Source organism: Rattus norvegicus, chromosome Y (assembly GCF_036323735.1).
Source record: "Rattus norvegicus strain BN/NHsdMcwi chromosome Y, GRCr8, whole genome shotgun sequence".
NCBI lineage: Eukaryota > Metazoa > Chordata > Mammalia > Rodentia > Muridae > Rattus > Rattus norvegicus.
The window spans coordinates 47,843,421-47,857,727 of NC_086040.1; the positions used below are offsets into that span (position 1 = coordinate 47,843,421).

Below are 14,307 nucleotides of genomic sequence, written 5' to 3' on the forward strand. Positions count from 1 at the left end.
TGTTGGTTTTTGTAGGAGTTCATTTCCAGGTATTATCCCATAAACTCTATAAACTCATGCAGAATACACTACAGGAACGTAGGCCCTCCTGTGTTGAATCCAGGAAGGTTGCTATCTGTTTTCCTTCTTGTCTGATCAATTTTCTCTATGTACATTTCAAGGGTATTTTTGTTCTTGGATTCCTCCAGTTTTGTCAAGCTGATAGCTGATAGCTAATACCTGGAGAATATTTAATTTTTGAATGTCATTTTTGAAGCTATTCCCTGATGTCTGCACTATCAATGTTGTAGATTTTCAAATGCACGGCCAAATGAACAGCTATTCAGGGACTAAACATGCCTTATAACTACTGTTGTTTGTCTTTTTGAAAGAAGTCCGAAAGGGATGGTGTTTGGGGTAAGGGACTCTGTGGGGGAAAACAGGAAGGAGGGCAGCATTTCAGATTTAAATAAATTAATAAAATAAGTAAATACAAAAAATAAAGCAGAATTCAAACTACGCAGGAAAATCAGTTTTATTTGATAGGAAACAGTATGGTTTTATATTTTAAACTAATTCCTGAATTTTATATACTTTAATCAATCTAAAGACTAATTCTCAAAAAAATCAGAAAATTGCAAAAAAATGTTCAAAGTAACACAGTAGGTTGACCGAATCATAATAACAATCTTTCAGAACAATGAGTCCGAGGAGAATATAATTATTGTCTTTCGGTTTGGGTGACTCATGCCTAAAACATTACTGTAGTTTTAGTGTCATGGCAATTTTTTAAATGTCTTTCATATTTTCATCACACTTAAATGGAATTTTATTTTTATTTAATTATACTCATAAAGAGTCAATATTATAATTTTATGTTATTTTATTTTCTTGTTGAATAGCAACCTGAATCTAATTATCTGACACTAGCTGACTTTTATATTTGTATTCTGTCACTTGTAAACCCACTTCAATACCTGTATAATGTGTGCATGCATGCTTGTGTGTGTGTGTGTGTGTGTGCATGTGTGTTTGTACGTGTGTGTGCGTGTGTGTGTTTGTACATGTGTTTGTGTGCATATGTCTGCGCATTTGTCTGTGTGTGTGTGTGTGTGTGTGTGTGTTTATCTGAAACTATGATATTAATGTTGAGAATCACCTGGCTGAAATTATTTTCCTCCACCCTATAGAAATCAAACAGTGGAGGAAAGACTACTCCTGTTCCAAAATCATAGGCCCTGGGTGCCCAGAACTGACGTATGGATTGATCAAATAATACACAAACCAGAGGCTAACAATTCACTGTCCTGAGAACTACTTAGCAGTTCCAGTCCAATGAAATGAATTTACATGTACTGAGGGATATGGAATTGTAGCATAACGAGCTGAAATCATTTACAAACAATTTCTGGAAGATTTCCAAATAGCTAAGAATTGATACAGGGAATTTTCAAGGCCCTGAGACATTAGCATATGGTTTAAACTCTGCCCAGATGAAAACATTTAAGTACTTGACTGATCTACTAAAGTAATTTAGTAGCAAGCAAACTTTACAATTGTTTGCAAATAAGCATGGTGGGGAATAAAGAGAACACTCTAAATCAAAGTTATGTTTCTTAAAGTTTGTTTCAAGACAGCAAGAAAGAGCACAGGTTTTTTTTTTTTTTTTGTTTTGGTTTTTTTTTTTTGTTTGTTTTCTTTCTTTCACAGACTTTGCACCTTTTTGAAAGAGCACTTTGGGATCCTTAATTACCTATTTATTATCAGAACTTTCTATTGACCCTGAGTCCTTCTCAGTGCTGCCTTGACTTCTTGGTTCCTTAAGCTATAGATGATGGGGTTCAGCATGGATGTCACTGTGGTATGGAAGATGACCAAGAATTTATCGAGTCCTTGTGGGTGGTTAGATTTGGGTCTCAAGTAGTTTTGTCCCAACCCTACAAGGCAACCTATTCCCCATGAAACAATTGCCAAATGGGCACATACCTCTCGACTCATTTTGGTTGCATAGTGAAGGTGGGCCATACGGTGGCCAAAGGCCATGACTGCCAATAGGAAACACTCAGTTATACCAAAAGTGTGAAGAACAACATCTGCGGTGCACATCCCTCCTGAGAGACTCCTCAGATCTCACTCACACGGCTCTCCATATCTTGGGTATTACAGAGCCAGTGTGACCAATTTCCAGGATACATAAGTTCCCCAGAAAGAAGTGCATAGGGGTGTGTGGAGATGGACGGGTGCAGATAGCAAAGGCCATGAGAGCAGAATGAGGGTGAACAGAGGAAGCATTCTCCAGGGACCTCACAGTTCTTGGCAATTGCAAAGCATTTGACAGACAAGCCCTTTTCCTGCCACAAAGAGCAATTGACACACTTGACACTCATCTCCAGAAACACAGAGCAGTAAGAAATTAGTAGCTTTCTTGCAGATGAGAGATATTATTTTTTTAGTATTTTAGAGGCTCAGTTACATCAGAGTCAAAGTCTTTGTCCGCAGTCACAAAAATCAAAGCTCAGATAAGATTTTTTTCTCACAGAATTTCATAGCTAATACTTTCTCTCTTAACACCAGGGGATTTTTCAAAGTGTGCTAAGCATTGAGCCAACTGTCCAAATACAATAGAAGGTGGAAACATGTAGTCCTGGCACTAATGAAGCTCAGGCAGAAGGTTTACCGTGGGTTTAAGTTCAGTTTCACATGCTGTATAAGCAATCATTCAAACGAAGGAAAAGTGAACCTTGACTGTATCTCGATTTTTACCCATTCTTATCATTAACTAGTTATCAATGTTATACAGAAAAACTGATCAATCACTCATCTCTATGCTTTCTTGATGACACAGGTATAGTCTCTCCAACCACCCTGTGTGTGTGTTGGGCCCCGACTATCCTCTGATTGTTATTATGAATATTCAAACCCACACAATAAACGTATCATTTCCTCAAGACTCATTATTTTTGAAGATAAAGTAAAATCAAATAGTCATTTGATAAATAAATGATTACTGGTTTTAATACATAGAATTAAGGCAAGGCACATCTCGATGTCTGCATAGTAATGAGGTCGTCAGAGAAAATTTTTAAGATGTGTACAGTGAGCCATGAAAGTGAAGAAGGATCAACCAAACAACACCAGACCCCTTCATACCACAACCTTCAATATGACAGCTGGTATTTGTAACTTAATAATTCCTCTCTCTTTATAGAATATGTTTTCTTAGCAGGAGTATCACTGTGTAGGCATTAAATGTCTGTTTTCTTAATATTGTTCATGATATTCTATCAATCAGACTATTGATTTAAATAAAGAAAAAAAAGATGTATTGTCTGGATATGTAGTCCAGGCTAAGCTGAAATTCCTAATTTCTCTCCCTCATATCTCTTGAATGTGAGTATTCTAAGAGCAAGACATGGCGTCTGACTTGATAGAAATTCCTTCCTATTCTTTCATCTCAACATCTTAGAATTCCACCAAACAACCTGTATTTCTGTACACATAGTATCTACACAATTCATTCCTCTTTGCTCACTTTTGCATATGGCACCTGCTGTGTGCTTGCTTGGTTACTTACATGGAAAACTGTTCAGTTCTAGCACAGCCTTGTCTGTTTTCAAATATCATCCTTCTCTTCTGTCTACAGTTACACTCTGTTTATCACACTGTAACTGCTAAAGTAGCTATTAGCTCTGTGGTGCTGACTCCTTCTCATCTTTTCACATTGTAGCCTTATATGGAGACTGAGTATCGACTGCAAAGTTCTTATCATTATGTTCACCATCCTCACCAATCTCTGAGCTCTCGTGTAATGAGAAGCTCCAGGGTTTAGCTTACTTTGGTTACTTGGGGATTCTGCCTGTCCCTTCCCATTATATCTTCTGAAGTTCAGTCTCATGTCCCTCAAATATTGGAACGTGGCAAACTCATTTTTCTCCCAGTCTGATAACTTTCCCCTTCAAAGGAGATGACTTTTACTGTTTTGTTGGGTGTATAAGCATTTGCTGAAGTTTGGGTTTTCTTTCCAAAAATACATCACTTTTTCCTGACAAGTGTAGAATAGGAGATATCGCCAGCCTGTTAGGCTCTGTCTCTATTCACTTGATATAATGAAATGTCAGAGGTATGTGAGTAGATCAGCACATGGTTGATCCACAAATCAAATGTGATTTTCAGTATTTCCAAATTATAAATAAACATGTTACCTATGTTTACAAATACCATATAAGACACACACACACATAACACACACGTTCACACCCTCTCACACGTATGCCACATACACATGTGTACCTATATATTCATGCTGATACACAGACACAGAGAATCACAATAGAGAAACAGGACATGGAGATTGTACATGAATTAAAATGTTAGTATAAACAACAATGCAGGGTAACACTATTCCTTTACATCCTTTTTAACCATTTGGTCACTTTTAAATGCAGCTAAGAAAAAAATGTATTCCATATGAGTTTTCTCCTGTTTGAATTAAGTTAATTTCCCAAGTCACTTAAGTTGATCTGGTGTTGAATGTTTGTCAGCTACATGGGACATGAGCATGAGTGTATGTCTACACACACACATTTTAGATTTACCTTTGTGTAAACTCTATTTTGGAGAATTTCTCACCATAATACATAATTTTCGTTTCTGTTCACTAATTGATCACTAGATTAATTTTCTATTGGGGATAATGAAAAACACAGCTCCCCAAACAACAACAACAGAAAAGCAAAACAATACAAAGTTTTCTCATGGGGGCAGACGACATACTCAGGTATACTAGCTTATTAGATCTATTAGATTAGATCTGCACCCATTCATGAAAAATTTATAAAAATCTAAGTGTAGAGAACACAGGACAGTCTTAAAGCTCTGACAATTAGGAAGCAGGAGGTCTGTTGAACATACTTGACCACTCAGTGGACTCTGCTCTTGTAGAAAAATTGCGGGAATGAAGAGGATTCTATTGTGATTCATTTCACACTTATTTTGATGTACTGTAAATATTTCTTCATATTAAAACCAACAAAAAAAAAAACAAGTAAACAACCTTCCCACAGACAAAACAGAAAATGAATACTTTTCTAAATTTGAAATATTTTTAAAGCAACTTCCTTTTCATTAGTAGTTTCTGTATTTGTATAGGTAGCTCTCTAGTTAGAGAGTGAGGCCTTGCCTCTCCCAGTTAAATTTCCAGAATATCAACTCAAGAACCAGAATGTTATACTTACATTTGAATTTGTGCAATAAAAATGATTCAGGAGAAATCCTGAGGTTTTATAAAAGAAACCTTACTAAAGCTAAAAGCACACATTGCACCTGACATGATAATAGTAGGAGATTTCAACACCCCACCCTCATCACTGGAGAGATATTGGAAACAGAAATTAAACAGAGATGTATAGAAAGCAATAGAAGTTATGAACAAAATGGATTTAAACAAAGGCCTTCGAGGACGAGGTCCTCCTCCTTCTTGGGCTTCTGAACCTGAACGCCCATCCATCCTTAGTGCATCAGAATTGAAGGAGCTGGATAAATTCGATAACCTAGATGCTGAAGCTGATGAAGGCTGGGCAGGCGCCCAGATGGAAGTAGACTACACAGAGCAGCTGAATTTCAGTGACGACGACGAGCAAGGCAGTACCAGTCCTAAGGAAAACAGCAGTGAGGATCAAACTTCAAAAACACCTGAAAGCACAGAAAACCGAAAAGAAGGAGATGAAGCTTCCAGCACTAAGTCTTCTTCTCAGACACCTGCTCAGCCTCCAGTCACAAAAAGTCCTTATGGGAAGGGCCCGCCATTTAGTCAGGAGCGGACCTCGTCTTCACACTTGCCACCGCCTCCCAAGTTGCTTGCACAGCAGCATCCCCCACCTCCAGATCGACAAATGCCTGGAAGACAGGGCCCCTTTCCTTCAAAGCCTCCAGTACCTGATACCGATGAAATATGGAAGCAAAGACGAAAACAACAGTCTGAAATATCTGCAGCAGTGGAGCGTGCTCGTAAACGCCGTGAGGAGGAAGAGCGGAGGATGGAGGAACAGAGGAAGGCAGCGTGTGCAGAGAAATTGAAGCAACTGGATGAGAAGCTTGGGATCATAGAAAAGCAACCCTCCCCAGAGGAACTTAGAGAAAGGGAGAGAGAGAAGGAGCGGGAGCGGGAGAAAGAGCTTGAAAAAGAAAAAGAACAGGAACGGGAGAGGGAGCGGGAGCTTGAGAAAGAGCAGGAAAAGCAAAGAGAAATGGAGAGGGCGAAACAGCAAGAGAAAGAGTTAGAACAACAGAGGGAAAAGGAGCAGGAACTACAAAGGCTGAAAGAACAAGAGAAGGAGGGCGAGTTGAAGGAAAAGGAAAGAGAGGAAAAAGTTGAACCCCAAGAACCTAATGTAGAGCCTGCAACAGAAAACCAAGAAAGTGAAAACAACTGTAAGAAAGAAGAACAACCAGTTTTCACTAGACAGGACAGCAATCGAAGTGAAAAGGAGACCACACAAGTGGTACAGGAAACAGAACCTGAGTCAGGGTCTCAACCCCGACCTGCTGTATTATCTGGCTATTTCAAACAGTTTCAGAAATCATTGCCACCACGATTTCAGCGGCAGCAGGAGGAAATGAAACAGCAACAGTGGCAGCAGCAGCAGCAGCAACAGCAGCAGCAACAACAACAACAAGGCGTACTTCCACAGACTGTGCCTTCACAGCCGTCTAATGGTTCAGTCCCTCCTCCACCACACAGACCCCTTTATCAGCCAATGCAGCCCCACCCCCAACATCTGGCTTCTATGGGTTTTGACCCAAGGTGGCTCATGATGCAGCCCTATATGGATCCACGAATGATATCAGGAAGGCCTGCTATGGACATCCCACCCATACATCCTGGAATGATTCCTCCTAAGCCGTTAATCAGAAGAGACCAGATGGAAGGGTCGCCTAACACCTCTGAATCATTTGAGCACATGGCTCGATCTGCGAGAGATCATGGAATTTCTCTTTCTGAGCCTCGAGTGATGTGGGGGTCAGACCCCTATCATGCTGAGCCTCAGCGGGCAGCTGCTTCCAAGTCTACTGAAGAAACTGGGGATGCAAGGCCTGAAACTGCAGTGGACCATGAGCATATGACTGCTACTTATCCTGTAGAACAGAGTCAGTTAGAAACCCACTCAAAAACAGATGTTGCTAGAGACTCAGCTGAAACAGAAGGACAAAAGTGTTTAAGCAGATCCGTGGAAGATGTAAGACCTCACCATGTTGATACAAACAGTCAGTCTGCTTGTTTTGATGTAATCGATCAAAAGAGCCTACCTACTCCTACAGACGAGCGGATCTCTGCACTGGAAAGTCAACCTGCCCGAAAAAGAAGTGTTTCCCACGGCTCTAACCATGCTCAGAATGCAGAGGAGCAAAGAAATGAGCCATCTGTCAGCATACCTAAGGTCACCAGCAGATGTACTGATTCCAAAGAAACCATAGAAAAGCCAGAGGAGAAGCCAAGAAAAGATGGCTTTCTGCGATCTTCTGAAGGACCTAAACCAGAGAAAGTCTATAAATCTAAATCAGAAACTCGGTGGGGTCCAAGACCAAGCTCTAACAGAAGAGAGGAAGGTAATGACAGGCCTGTGAGAAGGTCGGGTCCCATTAAAAAACCTGTACTTAGAGATATGAAAGAGGAGCGGGAACAGAGGAAGGAGAAAGAAGGTGAAAAGATTGAAAAGGTCACTGAAAAAGTTGTTAAAGCAGAAAAAACAGAAAAGAAAGATCTTCCTCTTCCTCTACCACCTCCAGTTCCAGTTCAGCCCCAGTCATTGGTCTCACCACCAGTACAGCCAGAACCAGAGAAACTACCCTCAACAGAAACGTCAGCTTTGACTCAGAAGCCATCTCAGGATGAGAAACCTTTGGAACCTGTTGTCAGTGTCCAGGTAGAACCTATAGTTAAAACTACAAACCAACAAACTGTTGCAGCACCAACAGTCAAAGAAGAGAAGCCACCTGAGAAAGTCATCAACAAAGATGTTGGAGTAGAAAGACCTCGCCCAGACTCTAGAGTGGCAGTGAAAAAGGAGCCACCTTTACCTGCTAGGCCCTATTGGAAGGAGGCCAGAGATAGAGATTGGTTTCCAGACCAAGGGTACCGAGGCAGGGGCAGAGGAGAGTATTACTCCAGAGGTCGGAGCTACAGAGGCTCTTACGGAGGGCGTGGCAGAGGTGGTAGAGGGCACACCTGAGATTACCCTCAGTATAGGGACAGTAAGCCAAGAGCAGAGCATGTGCCTTCCGGACCTCCCAGACAAAGAGAAGAGAGCGAGACACGCAGTGAGAGTTCTGATTTTGAAGTTGTTCCCAAAAGAAGGCGACAGAGGGGCTCAGAGACCGACACAGACAGTGAAGTTCATGAGAGTGCAAGTGACAAGGATAGTTTAAGCAAAGGGAGACTTCCCCTAAGAGAGGAACGGTCCGAAAACAAAAAACCTGTCAAGCCACAGCCGTCTTTTAAGCCTGAAAACCATGTCCGAATTGATAATAGGCAATTAGAGAAACCTTACATAAGAGATGAGGAGAAATCTAAACCAGGTTTCCTTCCAAAAGGGGAGCCTACAAGGCGTGGCAGAGGAGGAACATTTAGACGAGGTGGGAGGGATCCTGGAGGCCGGCCATCCCGCCCTGCTACCTTAAGAAGACCGGCTTATCGGGACAATCAGTGGAACCCAAGGCAGGCAGAACCTCCTAAACCTGAGGATGGAGAGCCACCAAGAAGACACGAGCAGTTTATGCCCATACCTGCAGATAAACGACCTCCAAAATTTGAGCGAAAATTTGACCCAGCTAGAGAGAGGCCCCGAAGGCAGCGTCCTACCCGACCACCAAGGCAAGATAAGCCACCTAGATTTAGACGGCTGAGAGAGAGAGAGAGGCTGCTTCAAAGACAAATGAGGTGTTGGTACCCACAAATAGCACAGTTAATAATGTTGTTCAAGAACCAGTTAATCCACCTGTGGACATTTCGGGAAATAAGACACCAGATTTGTCTAACCAGAACTCTTCGGACCAGGCAAATGAAGAATGGGAAACAGCCTCTGAAAGCAGTGATTTTAATGAGAGAAGAGAGAGGGACGAGAAAAAAAATGCTGATATGAGTTCACAAGCAGTTGTAAAGACTGGAGAAAGTGTTTTGCCTCCAAAAAGGGAAATAGCAAAGAGAAGTTTTTCTAGTCAGAGACCTGGAGTTGATCGCCAGAATCGTCGTGGCAACAATGGTCCACCCAAATCAGGAAGGAATTTCTCAGGTCCTAGGAATGAAAGAAGAAATGGCCCACCATCAAAAAGTGGGAAGAGAGGGCCATTTGATGAGCAGTCCTCAGGCACAGCTGGTGTTGACCCTGTCAGTGGTAACTCTGCACATCACCAAGAAGGGGTGCCTAACGGTGCAGGACAAAAGAATTCCAAGGATGCTACTGGGAAAAAGAGAGAAGATACCAAACCCGGCCCTAAAAAACCAAAAGAGAAAGTAGATGCTCTCTCACAGTTTGATCTAAACAATTATGCAAGTGTTGTTATCATTGATGATCATCCTGAAGTAACTGTAGTTGAAGACCCCCAGTCAAATGTGAATGATGATGTTACTGAAGTTGTATCTAAAAAACAGCAAAAGCGGCTACAGGATGAGGAACGCCGAAAGAAGGAAGAGCAAGTTGTACAGGTATGGAGCAAAAAAAATATAGGTGAAAAAGGAAGAAGTCAGACTTCTAAGCTTCCTCCAAGGTTTGCCAAAAAACAAGCTACTGGGACTCAGCAAGTTCAGGCCCCACCCTCTGCACCACTTCCAGTTTCTTCCTCAGCTCCAGCCTTAACATCCCTGGCACCTGCAGTTCCTGCATCCACCCCAGCTCCAGTTCCTGTTCTGGCATCAGCCACAGCTCTAGTTCCAGTGTCAACCCCAGCTCCGGTTCTGACTTCATGCCCAGCTCCAGTTCCAGCCTCAGCCTCAGCTCCTGTTCCAGCACCCACTTCATCTCCAGTCACAGCCTCTTCCTCATCCCAGCCGTCAGTCCCGGCTCCAACTCCTATCCTGGCCTCAGCCTCAACTACAGTCTCCATCCCTATTCTCGCCTCTGCTTCGATTCCTATCCTTGCTTCAGCCCTAGCACCAGCTTCAGTTTCTTCTCCACCCCCAGTGGTCTCAGCTACAGCCGTGCCATATATTTCAACACCAGCTGCCCCAGCCTTGGCCCCAACAGCCTCAGTTCCACTTGCCCCAGCCTCAGCTGCATCCACTGCCCCAACCCCGGCCTCAACGGTACAGACGCAGACACAGAACCACAAACCAGTCCAGAGTCCACTTCCACCTTCAACACCATCTTCAAAGCAGCCACCACCTTCGATTAGATTACCTTCAGCTCAGACATCTAATGGCACAGATTATGTAGCCACTGGGAAATCCATGCAGACTTCACAGTCACACAGCTCTCTAACAGCTGAGTTATGGGATAACAAAGTGACTGCTCCAGCTGTGCTCAATGACATTTCTAAAAAATTAGGTCCTATTAGTCCACCACAGCCACCTTCAGTCAGTGCATGGAATAAGCCCTTAACATCATTTGGATCAGCAACATCATCAGAGGGAACAAGAAATGGTCAAGAGAGTGGTGTTGAAATTGGAATTGACACAATTCAGTTTGGTGCTCCAGCCTCAAATGGGAATGAAAATGAGGTGGTTCCTGTGCTTTCAGAGAAACCAACTGACAAAGTTCCTGAACCTAAAGAGCAGCGTCAGAAACAGCCTCGGGCAGGGCCCATTAAAGCTCAGAAGCTTCCAGACTTGAGTCTGGTAGAAAACAAAGAACATAAACCTGGTCCCATTGGAAAGGAACGATCATTAAAAAATAGAAAAGTGAAAGATGCCCAACAGGTTGAACCAGAAGGACAAGAGAAACCCAGCCCGGCTGCGGTCAGAAGCACAGACCCTGGAACAGCAAAGGAAACCAAAGCAGTCTCAGAAATGTCTGCTGAGATCGGAGCAATGATCTCGGTGTCCGCTCCAGAATATGGCACTGATGCAAAGGAGTCTGTAACAGACTACACTACACCTTCCTCTTCTCTGCCTAACACTGTGGCTACTAATAATGCAAAGATGGAGGATACTTTGGTTAATAATGTGCCCCTGCCCAGCAGCCTTCCCCTCCCTAAGAGGGAGGCCATGCAACAGAGCTCCAGCCTGACCTCAGTTCCTCCTACTACTTTCAGCCTCACCTTCAAGATGGAGTCTGCACGGAAGGCATGGGAAAATTCTCCAAATCTAAGGGAAAAGGGGTCCCCAGTCACTTCTACAGCACCTCCAATTGTGAGTGGCGTCAGCAGTAGTGCCAGTGGACCAAGCACTGCTAATTACAACTCATTTTCCAGTGCATCAATGCCTCAGATCCCAGTTGCCTCGGTCACTCCTACAGCATCGCTATCAGGAGCTGGTACTTACACTACCTCTTCATTGAGTACAAAATCTACAACCACGTCGGACCCTCCTAATATTTGTAAAGTAAAACCCCAACAATTACAGACCAGCAGCTTGCCTTCTGCCAGTCATTTTTCACAGTTAAGCTGTATGCCTTCCCTTATTGCACAGCAACAGCAGAGTCCACAAGTTTATGTGTCTCAGTTGGCAGCAGATCAAATCCCAGCCTTCTATATGGATACAAGTCATTTATTCAATACCCAGCATGCGCGATTGGCTCCGCCATCCCTGGCCCAGCAGCAGGGCTTCCAACCTGGTCTGTCGCAGCCAACATCCGTTCAGCAGATTCCAATCCCTATCTATGCCCCACTACAAGGGCAGCATCAAGCCCAGCTGAGTTTGGGGGCTGGGCCTGCTGTTTCCCAGGCTCAGGAATTATTCAGTTCTTCAATTCAACCATATAGGTCGCAGCCAGCCTTTATGCAAAGCAGCCTTTCCCAGCCTTCTGTGGTCCTCTCTGGTACAGCTCTCCACAACTTCCCAGCAGTCCAGCACCAGGAGCTTGCCAAGGCACAGTCAGGTCTTGCCTTTCAGCAGACTTCAAATACTCAGCCCATCCCTATACTGTATGAACATCAGCTGGGTCAGGCATCAGGACTAGGAAGTTCTCAGCTGATTGATACACATCTTCTTCAGGCAAGAGCAAATCTTACTCAAGCGTCAAATCTTTACTCTGGACAAGTACAGCAGCCTGGTCAGACAAATTTTTATAACACTGCCCAATCACCAAGTGCTCTCCAGCAGGTTACAGTACCATTACCAGCATCCCAGCTTTCCTTGACTAATTTTGGATCTACAGGACAGCCTCTGATTGCTTTGCCTCAGACACTTCAGCCCCAGTTACAGCACACAACCCCACAAGCACAGGCTCAGAGCTTGAGCCGTCCTGCCCAAGTAAGCCAGCCTTTCAGAGGGTTAATCCCTGCTGGAACGCAGCATGGCATGATGGCAACCACAGGAAAAATGTCTGAAATGGAACTAAAAGCCTTTGGGAGTGGCATTGATATCAAACCAGGAACACCACCAATTGGTGGTCGAAGCACCACGCCAACATCTAGTCCATTCAGGGCTACATCAACAAGTCCAAACAGCCAGTCTAGCAAAATGAACAGCATTGTTTATCAGAAACAGTTCCAGTCAGCCCCTGCCACAGTGAGAATGGCACAGCCGTTTCCTGCACAGTTTGCACCCCAGGCAAAGCAGAGAGCAGAGGTTCTTCAGTCCACGCAGCGGTTCTTCTCTGAGCAGCAACAGAGCAAACAGATAGGAGGCAAAGCCCAGAAAGTGGACAGTGATACAAGTAAACCTGAGACACTGAGTGACCCTCCTTGTACCTGTCAGGAAAAAGTAGAAGAAAAGCCACCCCCTGCACCCACCATAACCACCAAACCTGTTAGAACTGGACCAATCAAACCTCAGGTGATCAAAACCGAAGAAACAAAATCATAAAGGCTGTGGTTTATTGAGGGTGGGTGGGCAGGGAAAGTGAAGTCAAATAATGCCAGCAGCCACGGGGTGAAGTGATCTGTGGCACTGTCCTGTGAGATACACAAGGGGCATAGAGCATTTTACACTGACAGCTGCTACACCGATTACAACAAGGCTCCACAGGCTCGCACCTCCCGTGTAACATTTGCATCTTCGGTTGGTTTATATACAAGTGTGCAAACAGTCTGTAAGTGCGCACAGTTTAATCTTAAGGAGCATGAAACACCAGAAGTAGGAGAAGAGTGATAACCACAGAGTAGCTCAGCTGGACACTGGGCAGTCCCATTGCCCCATCAGCTGTGGTTCTTTTGCTCCCTTGTGTTCTTTGGATATGTCTATGGCATTTCTAGGCTTGAAAGTAAAATGATGCTATCTGGTGCTGGATAGAGGAGCCTTATTTTTTATTATGGCAGCTTGCTATTTTTGTAACATGGTGATTTGGTTGAACACAATAAAGTACAGTAGTAACTGATCTCCCCTTCTTCCTGGATGAGTGAGCAGATGATTAAATGTTGGTGTCAGCATCTATGAGCATATTCAGATGAGCTTCTGCTTCTGTTGAAAAGGATGCTGTGTTTGATTGTGGTCCGAAGCTTTGAAGCACTACTTGGCATCTCCTTCCTTGGAGGTCTCACTGTTTAAACGTAACAGATTTGATAGCTTGTTGGTAAGGTGAGGTCCAGCTTGTCTCCACTAGGTCATCTTCATGTGAATCCGGTGGTTATACGGTTTTGTTTTAGGGATATTTCATTTTTTTAATAACGGTTTTAGCTGACATTCATGGAGAGAATGAATCCTTAGAACTGTGCCACTAGTGAAAGGAAATCCTGTCTAGAGTATGTTTCTTTACAAAGCTGTGTCACACACCATCCTTTGGGCCCTCTGCTGGAAAAGTAGAATCAAGTCTCAAATAATGCCTTTTAAATTGTATCCTCTAGTATTATAGATGTAGGACAGTACTGTATCATACCTCTGTGGATGTAAAATAGCTTGTACCTGCTTTATGATACGTAGTAGTGACCGTGCTTTATCAGAGCTGTTTTTAATGATGTTGCTCAGAATGTTTTCTTTCCAGATGATGATTGAGAAGCTAATTTAAAAAAAAATGGTGCCAGGTACCACAAGAGTAACAGAACTGTGCTGTTTTCTGGGGTTTTGTTTTTTTACTTTTTTTTTTTTTAATGGAGTGTGCTGGATGTCTCTACAGTTTTGTTCAGATGACTGCAGAACCTGGAAAAGCTGTTGCTGCTGTTGATGCATAACACACTGCTATTATTGGTCTTTTTATATAAATATAAATATATATATACAGATATATGATTTGAATTTTT

General features: G+C 43.1%; 1 pseudogene; it reads left to right on the forward strand.

Moving 5' to 3' along the window:
• Positions 1-5,411: 5,411 nt before the first annotated feature.
• Prrc2c-ps2 (proline-rich coiled-coil 2C, pseudogene 2) lies at positions 5,412-13,894 on the forward strand (annotated as a pseudogene).
• The last annotated feature ends 413 nt before the right edge of the window (positions 13,895-14,307 follow it).